Source organism: Marmota marmota, unplaced genomic scaffold, assembly GCF_001458135.2.
Source record: "Marmota marmota marmota unplaced genomic scaffold, marMar, whole genome shotgun sequence".
Taxonomy (NCBI): Eukaryota; Metazoa; Chordata; class Mammalia; order Rodentia; family Sciuridae; genus Marmota; species Marmota marmota.
Window position 1 is genome coordinate 2012309 of NW_025999894.1, and position 18433 is coordinate 2030741.

The window sequence follows — 18433 nt, forward strand, 5'->3', positions numbered from 1 at the left end:
TACTACTATAATTACCCATCTTCTGCTAAAATCTGTTCCAGTGTTTTATTTGGGAAAAGCTACATCATTAAAGATGGCTGTCCAGCCAGGGGTGGTGGCACATGCCTGTAATCCCAGTGGCTTAGGAGGTTGAGGCAGGTGAATTGTAAGTTCAAAGCCAGCCTCAGCAAAAGCGAGGCGCTAAGCGACTCAGTGAGACCCTGTCTCTAAATAAAATACAAAATAGGGCTGGGGATGTGGTTCAGTGGTCGAGTGCCCTTGAGTTCAATCCCCTGTTTCCCCCTCCCTCCCCAAAAAGATGGCTGTCCAGGATAGCACCCAGAACATGCCCACATCCATAGAGGGGGCCATTTCTCCAATAAACAAGTACACAAAGGCTGCTCAGGAGTGAAGCCTTTTATGCTTGCTTACTCATTGCCTCTTCTCTGAGCACCTTGGAGATGGCTTCCTGCCCAAGTTCCAACTGTCTATTCTGCCCTTCACACGATAATGAGCACTATGGAAGAGCAAATTCTGGAGGCCTCTATTAAGGTGCAAGAAGAGAGCTGGTCTCAGTCTAAGGATCCCAATCATGTCCTCATTCAGCCTTCAGATAATCATGGACAATTTCCTTACCTGTCTGTTTACAAAGTTGGATGATAGTGAACGTACCTCACTGCACCATAAAAATGAAACATACATCAAAGAATCAGGCAAAATGCTTACATGCTGTTATGTTATGCTGGTTTAAAAAACAGAACTAAATAAGATCTTTCAGAATAGGGATTCCAAACACCTTATATCGAGGGGCAGTTCTCAAGCCCTCCTCTGTGGGTATCCAACTTGCACATCCCCAGTGACAGTGTTGCAAGACAGCCAGTGCAGCCAGGGAGCTGGTCAGGCCTGAGTTTGATTTCTGGCCCTGCTACATTATCTTCAAATTTTCCTTTCCTAGCAAGTTTATAGTAAAATGGATAAATAAGCACTGCCCCCTCCTTACCATCTTGGCTGAATGAAAAACAAAGATCCACCCATAACATAACGAACCTCATTTTGCCTTAAGAGGTTCAGCATCTTTTTGTGCTCACAAAAGGGCCAATGTGAACTTTTTGTATTTGAATTTTCTTCCTCATCCTGTTCTTTGCTTCTTGCCATTTCAGGTGCTGATGAGCAATAACAAGCTCCTAAAATGAGAGACAGGAAGAGGGCAGGAGGTAGGGATGAAGAAATCCAACGAAAATCACTCAGCCGAATCATAAGCTTCTAAAACACCAGCTCTGGCTTAACACAGTAGACAGAGGTAAGAACCGGACGACCCTGGCCCCCGACCCGAGATCAACATGTTCTTTTTCATGAGGCTGTGTAGCAAGGTTTGATAAATAATCACAGTGATAAAGGTAGGGGCCCTGGGGTCAGTCAGACCTCAGTTCAAACTCCTGGATCTGCAATTTATTAGCCCCAAGACTTCAGGCAAGTTCATTGATCTTGATTTTAAGTCTTAGTCATTTCACATGTACAATGAGGACCATAGTTACATACTTTCAGCATCGATATGAGAGTCCGAAGTAACACATTTAAAGAATGTCTGTAATATGAGCCACCATGTATGAAGAGTTTATTATGTATTGATACATACATTCTCCCATTTAAACCTAACATCATTCCTATGAGGAAGCTATTATGTCCCCCAGTTTTAAAGATGAGGTCAGATTAAGGCAGTTTGCCCGAAAAGACACAGTGTTGGCAAGTGTTGGAGCTAAGAATGGGACTTAGGCTCATTTGCTCCAAATATTGGAGGGTTTTTGCTTTTGTTTGGTTTCATTTTCTGCTTTTTGTCAGTGCTGGGGATGGAACCCAAGACTTCGCACATGTTAGGCAAGCACTCTGCTACTGAGCAGTACCCTAGTCCTCATGGTTGTGTTTTCTGTGCCATTATAGTATCTGCTCAAGCAGGTAATAACCAAATGGAATTAGAATCAGGTAGAATTCCAGCCAAGACTTCTGGGGTAGGGGTGTCATCATCCTCATTTTACAGGTAAGAACCTGGAGCTCAGGTGAATTAAGACTCCCAAACAAGAAGAGTCTTTCTCTAGAGAATTTTACTTAAGTATTTATGGGAAAAATTCTATGATATCTGGAATCTGCTTCAAAATGATGCAGGATCAGAGGGAGGACAATCAGAAAAAGCAAGGTTGGATTAGCTGGATGTTGAGAACTGTTAAAGGTGAATCTCAAGATATATAAAGGTTCATTATCCTGTTCTCCCAGTTGTGTTATGTTTGCAACTTTTCATAGTAAAATCATAAAAAAAAAACTGAAAAAATCATCTCATCTCCTAGAGAATATGTAAGGCAGAGTAGGTCTCAACCGGGATGTTCTGTCTCCAAATCCTGAGTTCAATCCAATGCATTGTAATAATCACTCTAAAGTGAACTTCCTTCTTTCCTTCCTTGTTAGGAGTCCAAAAAGCTGCTACTCTGAGCTGGGGGATTAGGAAAGCAAGGTGTCTCCACTGAGGGCCAAATGGCAGCAGACCTGCCTGCTGCAAGGGTGCAGGGGAGGGCTGAGTCTCACTGCCTACAGAGTTCAGGAAAGGCCTGAGAAAAGCAGCAGCATTCAAGAGTGGAGAGGATTTGGGGGATCCAAGGAGCCCTTAGGAGTAAGAAATCAAGGGCTGTGAGGAGCAATGGGTGCAAATGTACAGGCAGAGAGGCACAAAGGCCATATGTCCTCATGTCTCCCTTGGGGACTGCTGCCACAGCCTCCCATCAGCATCACTCCTCCCCCGCTCTTCTCATAGCCTCTCTTCTACATTGTCCCAGGATGGTCATTCTCAAATAGAAATCTGGGCTGAAGCTGGGGCTCCCCAGTAGAGCACTTGCCTAGCATACACAAGGCCCCAGGATCAATTCCCAACACCACAACATTTTTTTAAAGAATCAAACAAATCTGATCACATCTTCTCCCTTTGTATTAATAACCTCCCAAGGCTCCCCACTTAACTTCAAATAAAGCCTACTCCTCTGACTCTCAGGGTGAGTATCTCTAAACAGCCCTCATTTTTAAAAAAATACTTATTTTTTAGTTGTAGTTGGTCACAATTCTTTTATTTATTTATTTATATGTGGTGCTGAGGATCGAACCCAGGGCCTCCCACATGAGCCACAACCCCAGCCCCACAGCCCACAGCCCCACAGCCCTCATTTCTGCTCCCCGTGCCTCACTGTTCCCACACATGAACATCCAGGGCCTGAGGTGGAGCTGCCTCCCACACACAGGTCCCTTTTCGTTAACATCCTCTCTTCCTAGAATGCCCCTCCTACTCCTGGTAACCTACTGCAGAAGACCAGCTCAGATGTCACTGCCTTTGTGGAGGTGTGCTCGGTCTGCCCAGCTCAGTGCACACTCCTGTTATCCGAGCACCCTCACACTGCACATGTGGGTCTGACTCCTGATGAGAAGGTGGGAGGTAGGGCAGGTAGAGGCAACAGTCAGAGTGACCGATTGCCAGGTGACTATTATCAATATTAGTGACATAAATAATTTAGCCCCTGGGCAGGCAGACAGGAACTGTGCCAGTCATCACAGTGCCTGGCACAAAATGACTGCTGGGAGAGGCTGCCCCAGTGAGTGTTCAGGTGAGGCCAGCAGGACACTGAACAGAGGGCTCCTTTCTGACCTTGGCTGAGGCAGCCTTGCCGCGGTGCACTGCACGTGGCTATAAAGCCCACGGCTGAAGTAGGCTAATTTAGTGCAGAAAAACACTGTCATGGTTTCCTTCACGGGTTCCAGACAAATAGAAAAACGAAACCCACAGTTTGATGCTCCCCTCACCTCTGTGGCTACAAACCTAAAGAATATTTATGATCCATGGGATCAGAGATTTGGTGTCTTAGAAGCAAAGAAAGGTCACAAGATGAAAGAACACAGACCATCTGCTTTTGGGTGGGGAAAGAGGTTCCTATAGTCAGAGTTATTCTCCCCAATGCACCACGCACCTGCTTCTCTTGCAAAAATCTCTGTGCCAACACAACGATTTTTATTTAACTTAGAATAAAACCAACATCTCCTACAAGGAAGGGTGAAAAGCTGAACACAAACATGCCAACAAACAGGGAGCTGAAGAAGCCTTCTGGCGGGGAAAACAGGAGGCCCCTGCAAACGCAGTCCACAGCCCTCTCAGGAAAGGGGCACTTGTGCTCTCCATATTAAATTCTTAGCGACAAGGCTTAACGGAGGAGAACAAATGCTCCCAGAGATGTTTGCATGATTGCAAAGGAGAAAAACTCGTCGGGGGCTAGTGCTAGAGAAGCGTCCTCCTTCTCGTTTTTCATAGGCCTGCTGCTCCTCCAATTCCCAGCACCGTGCCTCTGACATTCCAGCAGATGCTGCCTGCCACCGCAGCACTAATCCTTCATCCTTAGGGGCCAATGGAAACACAGGATTTCCCATTAATCAGGGCCGTGGACACCGAAATAGCTCATCTGACCTTTGCAAATACCAAAGGGTGGATTGAAAGCAGAAACTGGCAAAAGGTAACACAAGAGTCTTTAGCTTTCCTCTCCGAGATGATTTTATGCAGTCATTAGCCAGGAAACAGAGTGCTGATAGGCCCGACAAGGTTAAAAATTAGGTAGAAACAGACAAGTTGGAAGTGAGGTAGCCACCAACGTTGCAACACACGCACTCCTTGATGAATTATTTAGCATGCATTAAATATATATATGGCTCAGAAATCTCCTGGCATTGGATTGAAAACAACGTCAAACTAAGAACCAGCATCAAATGTTGAAATAAACATAGTTTTCAATGCTTGATGTCAGTTGGACTCCATCAAATAACAAAGAGCTAATATTGCCACAGACCACAGATCTGCTATTGACGAGGAGACACACCCTCTTAGGAGATTCATGTTACATGGAATCAAACTCATTATTATTAAGTCCTTCACATATATACCTATTTTCTATTTATAGCCTGTAAATCTTAGTCAATCACGATATTTTAGGAAAGTGACCCCTAAATAATTCATGGATAGTTTCTTTGTATGGCTATAATTCAGCACCACTCAAAACTACTCTAAGGAATCTTTTAGTTGTGATGTACACAATACTTTTATTTTGTTTATTTATTTTTATGTGGTGCTGAAGATTGAACTCAGTGCCTCATATGTGCTAGGCGAGCGCTCTACCATGGAGTCACAACCCCAGTCCCCTTTGTTTTTAAGTGCTGGGGATTGAACCCAGAGCCTCATGCATGCCAGACAAGCACTCTACCAACTGAGCTATACTCCCATGTCTCCTAAGTAATTATGAGTGTAGGACTCCAGGTTTTTTCTATTTTTTAAAAAAAAGTAATTATAGAAAACTTTAGGAAGAAGCCACTCACATAAATTTGCCCCCATCTAATTCAATTTTTTATCATTGTTTAATTTATATGTAACTCATACACTATTAAATTCACCCTTAGATGCACAATTCGGGAGATTTTAGTAAACCGACAGAGTTGTGCAACCATCACTACTACTTAACTCCAGGATATTTTGTTTTGTTTTTACACTATTGCAGATTGAACCCAGGCCTTCCTGCATACTAGGCAAGTTCTTTACCACTGAGCCTCAACTCCAGCTCTAAACTCCAGAATATTTTCATCATCCCAAAAAGAAACTTTGTACCCATTTGTAATCACTTCCCATTTCCTCCCTCCTCTTGGCCTCCTACAACCGCTAACCTGCTCTCCCTGTATAAAGATCTGCTTATTCTGGACATTTCCTCTAAATGCAGTCATATAATATGTAGCCTTTTGTGTCCAGCCTATTTCACTGAGCATGTTTTCCCTAATTCAACTTTTATCAGCATTTTGTTAAATCTCCTTCCCATGTTGATTCTTATAAATTTAAAATAATCTAGGGACTGGTTATGTAGCTTAGTGGTAAAGTATGTGCTTAGTTGGTGCAAGGCCCTGGGATTGATACCCTGTACACATTAAAAAAAAGAAACAAACAACAACAACAACCCCACAACAATAACTTGATCCTTTGCTATTATAAAGTCAAGCCTGGTTTTTGCTAAAGGATGAGTTACTGACCAGAGGCTGAAGGATACTTATTTTGCTCTACCTTACTGAACTGGTCTAATTTTAATAGAAAGTGTCTGGGGGGTTAGGAAGGTACTTAATAACAATATAGGCCTTCAGGACAATCCCATACAATAAATACAATTTTCAGCAAGAAACAAAAAAGAACTCAAAAACATAGATTTAAGTATGAAGTAGTACCTACCATCCACTGAGCTCTGTTTTGAAAATGTGATGAGTTAAACTGTGCCCTGCCTCAAATCCATATGTTGAGGCCCTATCCCCTATATCTCATGACAGGACCGTGTTTGAAGATAGGGTCGTTAGGGGCAGGGTAAGTTTAAAAAGGGCTGGTAGAGTAGGCCCTCATCCAACCTAACATGTAAAAAGGGGTGACCATGTGACAGCAAAAAGGTAGCAAGTCAGGGAGAAATGCCTCAGAAGAAAGCCAACCCTGCCAGCACCTGACCTTGGACTTCCAGCCTCCAGAACTGTGAGAGAATAGATTCTGTCGAGCCCTCCAATCTGTGGTATTTTGTATGGCAGCCCCAGGAAACATTTCACATGGGGCTACTTTTTAAAGTAGGACTTTAAACTCCATTTTACAGATGAGGAAACACAGGCTCAAATAAGTAGTAGAGTGGGGACTCAAAGTTTGTCTGATGTCCATGTTTTTGTTCTGTACCAGGTACTATGGCACACGCCTGTAATCCTAGCAACCTGGGAGACTGAGGCAGGAGGACCACAAGTTCGAGGTCAGCCTTGGCAACTCGTCTCAAAATAAAATATAAAAAGGGTTGGTGATGTAGCTTGGTAGTGGAGCACCCTTGGGTTCAATCCCCAGTACTGTAAAAAAAATAAGAAAGTATTTTGCTTTTTCTAGAAAGTATAGTATGCTGTAATTTATTTTTCATTATTATAGCACAAGAGGTCATACTATTAAAATAAACAACAAAAATCTTTGTTCTATTTTTAAAAGACCAATATTTTCTTTTCCCAGAATATACCTGGGTATAGTCCAAATTCAAAATTCATTCATTTTAGAAACAAAACTTTTGAGGCAGGAAAAAACATTTCATGAGTAATGTGTTTTATATTCATTATCCAATTTGAGCTTTAAATAATCCTGAGATGTGTATTAGTCATAAATGAGGAAACACAGGATCAGAGACATCAAATGCCTACATCAGGACACAATATATTTGTCTTTCACTGAGTTCCCCGGTCTAACAGTTCCATTACCAACTGAACTATATTCTATTCATCAACATCTCATGGAGACCTGTGGTGTTGGGTACTCCCGAGACCAAGATGAATATGCTTAGATTCCTACCTTGGAGGCAGTGAGGAGGTAAGGCCAGGAAAGTGACAACTCTCCAAAGCCCCTGGCCACCCATGGAGAACTTATGTGTGAATCTGAAAACATGTCCCTTCCTCAGAGTGGAAGCAAATTTCAACCTGAGTCAACCTGAGTAGTCCCTAGCTCTGCCCTCCATCTCTCCCTTCCCAGGATAGCTGTCCCCTCTGCTACTTGCTCACGTGGGGAGCTTCTGTTCCTCCCCTACTTATTGGGATGGAAGGGCTGTGGCCCACCAGCAGATAACGTTGATGGGTCAGGGTAGTGATAAGGTTAGCGTCACAAGTAAACTGCTCTCTTGTGATTCTCTTGCCCCAGCGTGGAGCTATATCCCACAGCCACTGCTGCTCCAACACTCAGCAGGCTCCCTTTTCTAATGAAAGTGGCCCTCATTGGGTATCTCAAACAGGCACTAGGATCCAACTAGAATCACTGTGATTTGATTTTACTGTATTTATTTACTTCAAATTTTATCATTTTAATCTTATTTTGGATTAATGCCAAGTGCAACTGGTTTTCAATTAACTTAAGTACCAAAAGTTCTTTACAAGTAATTGTTTCCAAGTTTTAGAAAACAACAGTGAGTCAAATATAAAGGTAATGATCTATAAATGACAGCATAGAGGCTCATGGATAAAGGCAATCCTAAAGATGGCCCCTAGGATGAATGAAAACTGTGCAATCTGGGAAGTCCTCAGTCAGAGCCTCGGTATTCAGGGAAAGGAAAGAGCAGAAACTATAGCTTTTTTCTGGGTGGTAGTAGGCCGAGAGGACCCAGTAGAAAGGATGGCCTATGCCACGGTCACCTCTAGTGGAAGTATCCCTGGAATGGTGTATTAATCCTCTTTCTGTTACCAATAATTGAACTCCACAGTCTGAATGAGTTATAAATAAGTAACGTTTATCTTGGCTCATAGTCATAGAGATCCAAGATCAAGATGCCACATATAGTAATGGCTTTTGTGCTCTCAGAGGCCACAGTGGTATGTGGTTATCACATGGTAAGAGCCAGGACACAGGGGCTGGGGTTGTGGCTCAGAGGTGGAGCGCTCACCTAGCATGCGCGAGGCCCTGGGTTCAATCCTCAGAATCACATAAAAATAAATAAATAAAATAAAGGTACTGTGTCCAACTAAAAAATAAATATTTAAAAAAAAAGAGCCAGGACACATATATGTGTCTTTTCTGGTCTCTCTGCCATTTCTTATAAAGCCACCATGATTTAATCATGGAGGCTCCCCTTTATCTAATCCTAATCACCTCCCAAAAGTCCCACAGTGAGTTGGCATGGAGTAGAAATGGGGTTAAGTCTGGGCTCTGTCATCTACTGCTTGGCATGTGATTCAGCCTCATCCATAAGGTTGAAAAAAATAATAAGCACTCTCTTGGGGTACTATAAGGAAATCACCAGTATCCCTCAAGAGATGGCAGTCCTCTCATCTACCCAGCCCCTTTCTAATTCTCTGGCATGAAAATGAATCTTAGATCCAGACTCTGAGAATGTTCCTCAGATTTAAGAGAAGCTGCACTTTATCCCACTGTTCTGATCCTAATTAAAGGAGATACAAGAGAGAAGATCTCACTCAATCCTAGTGACAAAGAGGGGTAACATTTACTTGGGAAGATGCTGGTCGGATTCTTGAGGATTACATGTAACAGTAAAACACAAGGAACTGGAGTTGGGGCACAAAAGGTGGCTATCCTGGAACAATAGAAAAGTTGGTTTCCTTATAACTGGCAATCAATAGGGCCAAGAAGAAAGTCAATACACATTTGAGATACATCATCTGAAAATCGAGTGGAGCTGGGCACCATGCCCACCTGTAATCCCAGAGACTCTGGAGGCTGTGTCAGGAGGATCACAAGTTCTAGACCAGCCTGGGCAACTTAGAGAGACCCTCCCTCAAAATAAAAAATAAAAAGGGCTGGGGATGCAGTTCAGTGTGTCAGGGCATCCTTAGGTCTAATCCCTAGTACTCAGAAAAAAAAAAAAAAAAAGAAACAAAGAAAAGCAGGAAATGGTGACCATTAAGGTTCTTAGGAAAAAAGACCTTTCAAGAAAAATAAAGGTTCTGGCTGACCTTTCACGGGCAGGGAGACAAGGCTGCTGGGGGAACCTCAGGTCTCAGCATCAACACCAATGGGCATTTGCCACCTCTGCATTTCCACTGGGATATGGTGCTCAGGAAAGAAATTAGCCCAAGGCAACAGCTTTAATCCACAGGTCTCATTACAAACCAACAATAAGCAAAGCTCCCCTCCTCAGATGTGTGGGCAGGTAGAAGATACCCAACACTTATGGGGGTGGGGGCAAAGAGGCACTCAGGGGCTCTGCTGGGGAAAGGATAATTCAGAACACCTTTTTGGAGAGCAATTTGGCAGTATCTATTAAAATTTCAAATACTCCCATAGTCTGACAGGCATTTTACATCTAGGAATGTAAACTATAGAAACATAAGGATACAAAGATACTTTGCCAAAACACTGTTTATAGGACAAAAAGCTACTGCCCATCCCATTCATATGAAAAATCTTCAGAGAATAAGGATAACACACAAAGTAGCTATAGGGTTGCCTCTGGGGAGTCCAGTGAGGGTGGGGGATTGTGGACTTGCTCTTTGTATAATACTCTTGTTTTAAGAACAGGAATGGGCCAGGCACAGTGGTAGTGGAGAACACCTGTAATCCAGCCACTCAGAAGGCAGAGGCAGGAGAATTACAAGTTGGAGACCAGCCTCAGCAACTTAGAAAGGCCCTATCTCCAAATAAAAGTAAAAAGCTCTGGGGCTGTAGTTCAGTGGTAGAGCTCCCTGAATTGAATTCCCAATAACACACACACACACACACACACACACACAGGAAAGAAAGAAAGGAAGGGAGGGAGAGAGGGAAAAGAAAAGAATAAGGATGAGTCCCTGTGTCAATACCCGATTGTTGAAGGGCAAAAGGACAAACTACTTTGGCACAAAAGGCCAGAGATGCAGACTCTGGATAGAGGTGTTAGAATGCAGGCACACTTCTGCAGGAGGGTCCCTTAGCCTCAAGGCACACTTCTTTCTCTGCCAACCCAACAGGTTTCTGGAAAGCAGACTTCCAATCACTGCAGGTCATCTGGGAGGCTATACCCAACAGGTTGGTCCCTCCCCTAATCAGCCTCCAACTGTCCCTTGGTGGAACTCTGAGGCGGGGACTATTTTATATCTCTCTAAATCTATCAAGTTTTGAAACTCAAGATCCCTTGGCACATTCTCTCACAGGAGACACCAGTTTATAAAGATCAATGACAAGCTGAAGAGCATCCCCTCCTTCCTTTCACTCCCTTCTCTGCCCCTGGTCAACTCCTGCTCCTACTTATCCTTCAAAACCAGGTCCTGGCAGCACCTCTCAGGAAACTTCCTTCTATCACCGCTAGGCTGGGTGATTAAGTACCTCTCCTCAGAACCTCCTGCAGGGCCCTGTCTCCACTTCTATCCCAGAACTCACTCCAGACATTGAAATGGTGAGTTTCTGAGTGGGTCTCCCTCTAAACAAACTCCCTAAAGCCGGTGATTGTGACGCATACATGCTTGGCACCAAGCAGGGCAGGCACTCAGGGGGCCTGGGGGGCTTCCCCTCACCCTGCTCCCCATCATAATGTATTCTGCCTGACTGGGTACTGGGGCCGTGAGCTGCCTCATTAAGCAGTATGTCTTTCTGGAGGACTTCTAGTCATTAAGGGCCAAAATAATGCTACCAGCCCAACTGAAGGCTATAACTTCGCTGTCTCTTAGCCACAAATGATTCCTACAGTCCCTCTGTTCTGTTATGACCTCTAAACCAATAAAGCTAGGTGACCACCTTCTCTCCCAAGCAATTTTGTAAAACAACCATCTAGCAGCATCCAGCAAAGTTGAAATGCTGCAAAACAAAATAGCCTACCCAGAATCCCGACACTCTCCCTTCCCCCAGACACACAGCCTTAACTTAGGTTCTATATGGGTGCTTTATAATACACCCATGAAAGGTAATGCAGCCACCTCTCATATTAATTAGGATGGTTCCTATAAAAAATAGAAAGTAACAAGTGTTGGCAAAGATAGAATCTGGAACTTTTGTGCAATGTTGTTGGGAATGTAAAATGGTATAACTGCTACGGAAACCAGTATAACAGTCCCTCCAAAAATTACAATTTGAATTACCATATGATCCAGCAATTCCACTTCTAGTTATATACCCCAAAGAAACAAAAGCAGGGACTCAGACATATGTTTGTACACTCATGTTCACAGCAGTATTATTCAAAATAGCCAAAAGATGAAAATGGCCCAAGTGCCCATCAGTGGATGAAAAAATGCAGTGTATGCATACAGTGAACTATTACACAGCTTTAAAAAAGAAGGTGATTTGGACTGGGGGTGTAGCTTAGTGGTAGAGCAGACAGCTTGCCCAGCATGCACAATAGCCTGGGTTCTATCCACAACACCATGGAGTGGGGAGAGGAAGAAGGAGATCTGACACATGCTCCAACACGGCTGAACTTGTGCCAAGTGAAATAAGACAGTCACTAAAAGATAAATATTGTATGTTTCCACTTACATGAGTTATCTAGAGTAGTCAGAGTCATAGAGACAGGAAGCAGAATGGTGGTTCTCTAGGGGTAAGAGGGAATGGAAAATTAAGCGTTTAATGGGTATAGAGTTTGGGGGTTTTTAGTTGCAGGTGGACACAATACCTTTTATTTTATTTATTTATATGTGGTGCTGAGGATCGAACCCAGAGCCTCACATGTACTGGGTGAGCACTCTACCGCTGAGCCACAACCCCAGCCCTGGGTACATAGTTTTAACTGGGGAAGATGAAAAAGTCTGGAGATGGATGGTGGTGACAGCTCCCCAAGAGTGAAGACACTTTATGCCACTGAACTGTGTACTTAAAAATGGTTACAATGGTTTTCTTACTGCAGGAGCTGAGCAGAGGAGTGTATCCAGGTCCTAAGATGGCTGACTCCGAGGCCCTTCCTGAACGCAAGCAGCAGAAGTGTCCCCAAGGAAGCAAACAATGTTCACTGAGAAACATCTGGAAGATCTGACCTTCCTTTTCAAAAGGAACCCTTACCCAGACCCCAGCCTAAAGAGAGAAATGGCCTCGAAAATGTTCTTAGAGCCAATGGTACTGCAGGTTTGGTTCAAGAATCAGAGAGTAAAACTCAAAAGAGAAAAGCGTAATATTCGGCAAAAGCAGGAAGCCCCCAGCAGCAGTTTGCAGAGCCCGCAGCCAAGGCCAGGCCCTCCTGGAGCAGCCTGGACATGACCCTCAGAGTCCCAGGCACTCGCCTCACAGCCCTGATCTACCCAAACCCCCAGACTCCCTCCTTCCAGCTCAGCACATGCTCCCATGCTGGGAGCCACAAAATGGCCCATTTTGGCTGCTGCCAAGACCCCACCGTGTACTGCCTCCACCCAATTTCAGAACCTCCAGAGTGGTCTCCAGGCTGCTCGTCTGCTTATCTCCACTGCTCCTCTGTGCCAAGGAGAGAGTGAAGCTAGACTCAAATGCCATGCCCATATGACAATCTGTGAAGCTCTGTGAACATGGGATCTTGTCCAGCAATGAGAAAGAACGAGGGACACAGCGTAGTGGGTGGGTCTCACGCTCTATGTGGAGACTAGGAAGCTGAGCGGGACACCAGGAAGGCAGCAGCTTTTGGCATTCTGAGTATTTGGGGGTTTTTTGTTTTGTTTTGTTTTACTACTGGGGATTGAACCTGGGGACATTCACCACTGAGCCACATCCCTCCTTTCTTATATTTGTAATTGAGTGACAGGGCCTTGTTGGGGCTGACCTTGAACTTGTGATCCTCCTGCCTCAGCCTCCCAAACTGCTGGGATTACAGGCGTTAACCAATGCTCCTGGCTCAATTTGGGATTTTTAATGGAGCAAGCCCAAGTGAGTTCTAAATCATCATTTTCTGCCAGGTGCGGTAGCACTCACCTGACCCAGCCACCCAGGAGGCTGAGGGAGGAGGATTGTTAAGTTCACAGCCACCCTCAGCAATTTAACGAAATCTTAAGCAAAAAAAAACTTAGGGAGACCTTATCTCAAAATAAAAGAGACTAGGGAAGTAGTTCAACGGCTAAGTGCCCCCTTGGTTCAATCTCAATACAAAAAAAAAAAAAAAATTAGATGAATACACACATAAAAAATTAAAGTTAATAAAATTTTAAAAAATGGTTACAATGGTAAATTTTGTTATGTGTATGCATATTTTACCTCAATAAAAATAAAAGTCTACAGAGAGCTGTTCTGTACCAGAGTAGGAATTAATCAAGAAGCAGCAGTATAATTGCAGCAATCTGCCAGAAAGGGGCTAAGGTCAAGCAGGAGTGCCCCAGGAGGACAGAGAACCACAGTACCCCTAAAGAGGAATTCCCCATCTCCTGAGAATAACCTCTAAATAGAGCCTGGCATTCAGGGACCTCACTGAGGGCTGCTCTGTCCCACTTGCTGGTGGGACAGAGCCTAAACAGGGCCCACCACAGGGGCAGAGCCTTAAGCATCTCCTGGGCCCCAACCCGGGAGGAAACCCAGGTCCATGTGCCCAGCAGCTTGCACATGGACAGGGTGTGGCAGCAGTCCACACCAGAGCTCACTGAGCTGTCCAACAACACAGGGAGCCAGGTGAGGCGGGGAAGCAAGTAAGCCATGATGTGGGCTTTGCTGGGCTTCAGTACTGTTAGTTGTGCTTCTAAGAAAGTCATAAGAGAGGTAAAAACACCAAGCTCATTTTGTGTGTGTGTGTGTGTGTGTGTGTGTGTGTGCGCGCGCAAGGCTGCCACTCTGAGGAGGGAACCCAGCGTCTGATATATGCAGAGCACGCACTCTACTCCCGAGCTACATCCAGAACCCTCCAGCTCACTCTTAAGACCACATCCTTACAATTTCCAGAGAGAAAATACAAGAAATGGATTGGGTTTCAAAAACATAAACAGTGTGCTGCAGCCTAAAGCATTACTGATAACATCGTACAGAAGAAGGTCAGCTTATTCCAGGGCACTTCAGTATTTCTGAGGAATGTACATAATTTTTCTCTTTCTCCCACTGGAATGTTCTCCAGGGTAAGTCCCTGTTCCTGCTCTCTGAACATTTTCCATAGAAAAGACATGGAGCCCGGATATCATGCTGGTGTTAGAATAGGCCATCCTCAATCCCATGCCAGAAGCAAAGGCTAATTGGCCACATTATTCTTTGAAAGAAGATAGTGAGAGAACAATTCCTCATGCAAACCCAGTACCTATCTTCACAACCACACCTGTCATACACCGTCCCACTGCTGCCCAATTGACTCCAACAACATTCCCCACCCACAGCTCCAGCTTTCTCTAGGCCTCCTGCACTCCCATTATTCATCTTTGAATTCAAAATCCCACCTGGCCTTACACAATGCATTTAAATAAGTAATTAATTACTAAATACATATAAAATACATGTGCCACTGTAGTTGAGGGGCTTCTAGGCTCTGTAATAATGGGAGGATCTAAGCAAGGTCCCTAAGGACATATCGATATCAACCACGACCAAGAGAGAAGCAATGCCTTGCAGGGACATGACACACTGTGCACAGGCGAGAGGGAACAGCAATGGCAGAGTGTGTGTAGAGGTCGGCTAAGAGAAGAGACAAGCAGCAGCCCTCAGTGAGGTCCCTGAATGCCAGGCTCCATTTAGAGGTCATTCTCAGGAGATGGGGAATTCCAAGTTTCTGGCAGATTTGTCCAAAGTTGGCCACACTGTGTAGAAAAGGAAGGAGGACAGAGGAAGGAGGGCAACTAAGTGGCATGTGCAATGGTGCAGGTGTGACCAGGGCTGGACTAAGTTAGAGCAGGTAAAGACTAAGAAGAGGAAACAAATTATATAGACATTATGAAAAACAAACATAATCCTAGAAGAGCAGATAGGAAAGGCCTAGAAAACCTGCAGGCATAGCTCTACAGCCAGGAAAGGCCTAGAGAACCTGCAGACACAGAGCAGCTCCGCCACACATCTGCTCAGCCCCTTCCTGACCTCCTTCCTTTTGCTGTTGCTCACCCTTGGAGCAATCTGTCTTTATGTTCAAGAAGTATTTATGAAATTGAAATGAGTGTATCTCATGGGCACCTTGTCATAAATGTGCCGTTACAAGTGACATTTTCGGGTGTCAGAGTTAGTCTCTCGTCTGCTGGTGGATCCGATTTGCCCAGCTGACAAGTGAGAAGACTGTGACACTAACAATTATAGAAACAAACTCAACCTAGAATCTGGAAATCAAGCTGTTCTTTCCATCTCTTCCACAATGTGGTGGCCCACTGGCAGAGGGCCCTCACTTCTCAGCCATAACAGTTCAGGGAGACCTGCAACACCCCAGACTACATGACCTTTTGAGGTGGCAGGTGGCAAAAACATACAGGTATATGATCTCTCAGGATTAGAGGAGGGAAACAGAAAATCCCTTCAAAGTATCACTGGGATTTCAACACAAAACAACTTGTACTGAATAAGTCCACTTAACTGCTTCTAAAGCAGGCAAAACTAACCTAGAGTGACAGAGGCAAGACCAGGGGTTGTCTCTGCAGGTGTACTGGAGGTGGGGGACTGACTGGAGGAAACATGAGTTTCTCACAGGGAGGGGCATGAGAGAACTTTCCGGAGTGGTCTGTAACTTGATGGGGTATGGTTTATAACATGTATGCACTGTCAAAACTACAACAATTGAGATTTCTGCATTCCATTTCACTATAAGTAAACTGTACCTCAATGAAAAACATTAAAAGGCAAATATATATAGTATATATTAGACATAAAACCTAACACAAACACATGTGTATATGTGTGTCTATGTATATGGATTCTATAATCTCCTACGGAGGTCTAAAGGTTTTAAGCTAAACTGAAAGCCACTCTGGTTTGCACCTTAAGCTTTAGGCCTGGAAATGAGCTTGGCGAACCTGTTATTCAAATGAGTAAACAGGTAGGACATGATCTACCCAAAGTCACACAGCAAATCAGCAACATTCCTATCTCAGACTTCTCAAGTCTTAACCTGAGATTCTCCTGGGTCTCTGTTCTGCACCCATGCCACAAACAGCAGATAAAACAGAAGACCAAAGGTGATTTTATAAACCAAATTCGTTTAAACTATCAAACTTGGAGCTAAAGAGTCCACCTCCCCACCAAGCAATGTCTAAATCAAGAGATTAACTTTCAAATAACATGATAGTATTTACTTTCACAAGGCAGACTCAACACTGTCTCTTTATTAAATGGCAGACTTACTCACTTATTTTTGCAGTACCGGAGATTAAACCCAGAGGTGCTCTACTACTGAACTAAATAAACCCTTAAATCTTCCTTCCTCCCTCCCTCCCTCCCTCCCTCCCTTCCTCCCTTCCTTCCTTCCTTCCTTTATTGGTACTAGAGTTAGAACTCAAGGCCCCATGTAAGCACTCTACCACTTAACTAAACCCCCAGAACTAAACCCCCAGACCTTTATTTTTTGAGACAAAAGTTGCCTAGGCTGACCTTGAACTTGCTACCCCTCTGCTTCGGCCTCCACAATAGCTAGAATTATAGGCCTGCGCCACCACTAGCCTGGCAAGAGTGTCTTTTGTATGCTAATGAGATGGCTTGGAGGCCAGGGCCTATATAGCTTCAGGATGGGAGCTGGTTGCCAGAAAGGGGAGGCAGCTTTAGAGGGTTAGAACTTTACCCACACACACTCCTCCCCACACACCTCCAGAGGGAAGAGGGGCTGAGGCTGAGTCACTCATCAGTGGCCAATGATTTACTCAACCAGGCCCATACCATGAAACCCCCATAAAACTCCTGGACAATGGGGTTCTGAGAGCTTCCAGGTTGATGGCACATGGAGATACTGGGAGGGCTGGGATGTGGACACTCCATGCTTTTTTTTCCTACGTATTGCTTCCAGTTGACTGTTCCTGAGTTGTCTCCTTTGTAATGCCAATGTAAGTGCTGTCCTTAGTTCTGTGTCATTGTAGTATATTATCAAACATGAGAAAGGTGACATGGGAACCCCTAACTTACTGCCAGTCCCTCAGAAATACAGGTGATAACCAAGAACCTTCAATGGGTGTCTGAAGTGGAGCAATCTTGCTGGTGTGAGCACTTATAGGGTCTGCAGGGACTCCTGGTAATTAGTGCTAGAAAGGAATGGAATTGCAGGATCCCCAGCAGACGCCAGGGGAAAAAAAACCTACAAATTGTGTCGTGAAGATAAAAACAGCATAGGCCTTACCCTCTCTGAGCCTGTAAAAATGAGAGGGTTGGACTGAAGGCAGCTAAGGCCCTCCCGTCTGTGATTCACCAGCTTGCTGGCTTAAGAACTTCTACAGGTAACATGAGAGTCTCACTCTCTGGAAGCCACTAGCAAATTCAGCTTTCAAACCCAAAGAAGCATCATTTCTCAGGCTTCATCTCCTATTTTGACTAATGACATGCCAGAACTGTGTGATTTCTCCTTTGAGAAGCAGGAAAAAAAAAAATACTCAATAGTGTCGCCCTGTCCTTGTCCCCAGCTCTCAAAGACTTACAGCCCAATTCTCTGAGATGAAACAATCAGTCTCTCTCCATTACACTCAGTTTTAAACCAAAAACCAAAACAGGATTTTTGACGTGCCTCCCAGACTACAAGTCTTGTGCTTCGTTAATGATTAAAACAGCAGCTGGTAATGTCTTAAAAGCAAGTTGGTCAGTTAGACAATTTAGCATCTGTTTAAATTCCCTTTCTTCCTCCATCCTACACTGTAGTTCTCAAACAAATCCAAAAAGAAAAGAAAATACACAAACCTTCCCTTACTAAGAGCCTTAATGAAATTGAAAGAAGTACTTCCTTTGACAAAATTCTCAGAAAAACTTGCTGGGATGAAGAGAACACTTGTACTCTGAATTCTGAGACCGGATGGATAATTATAATATTAAGGCAGATCTGAATTCAAGACAACTATTACCAGATTTTCAGCCATTCAGTTCATTCAGGCATCCATTCACTGA

At 44.1% G+C, this 18433-nt stretch overlaps 1 protein-coding gene across 14 annotated transcripts in view; it reads right to left on the reverse strand.

Annotated features, from left to right (window-relative positions):
• The window catches only part of Tom1l2 (target of myb1 like 2 membrane trafficking protein), a 118861-nt gene that overhangs the window by 88358 nt on the left and 12070 nt on the right, over positions 1 to 18433 (reverse strand). The window lies entirely within an intron of this gene.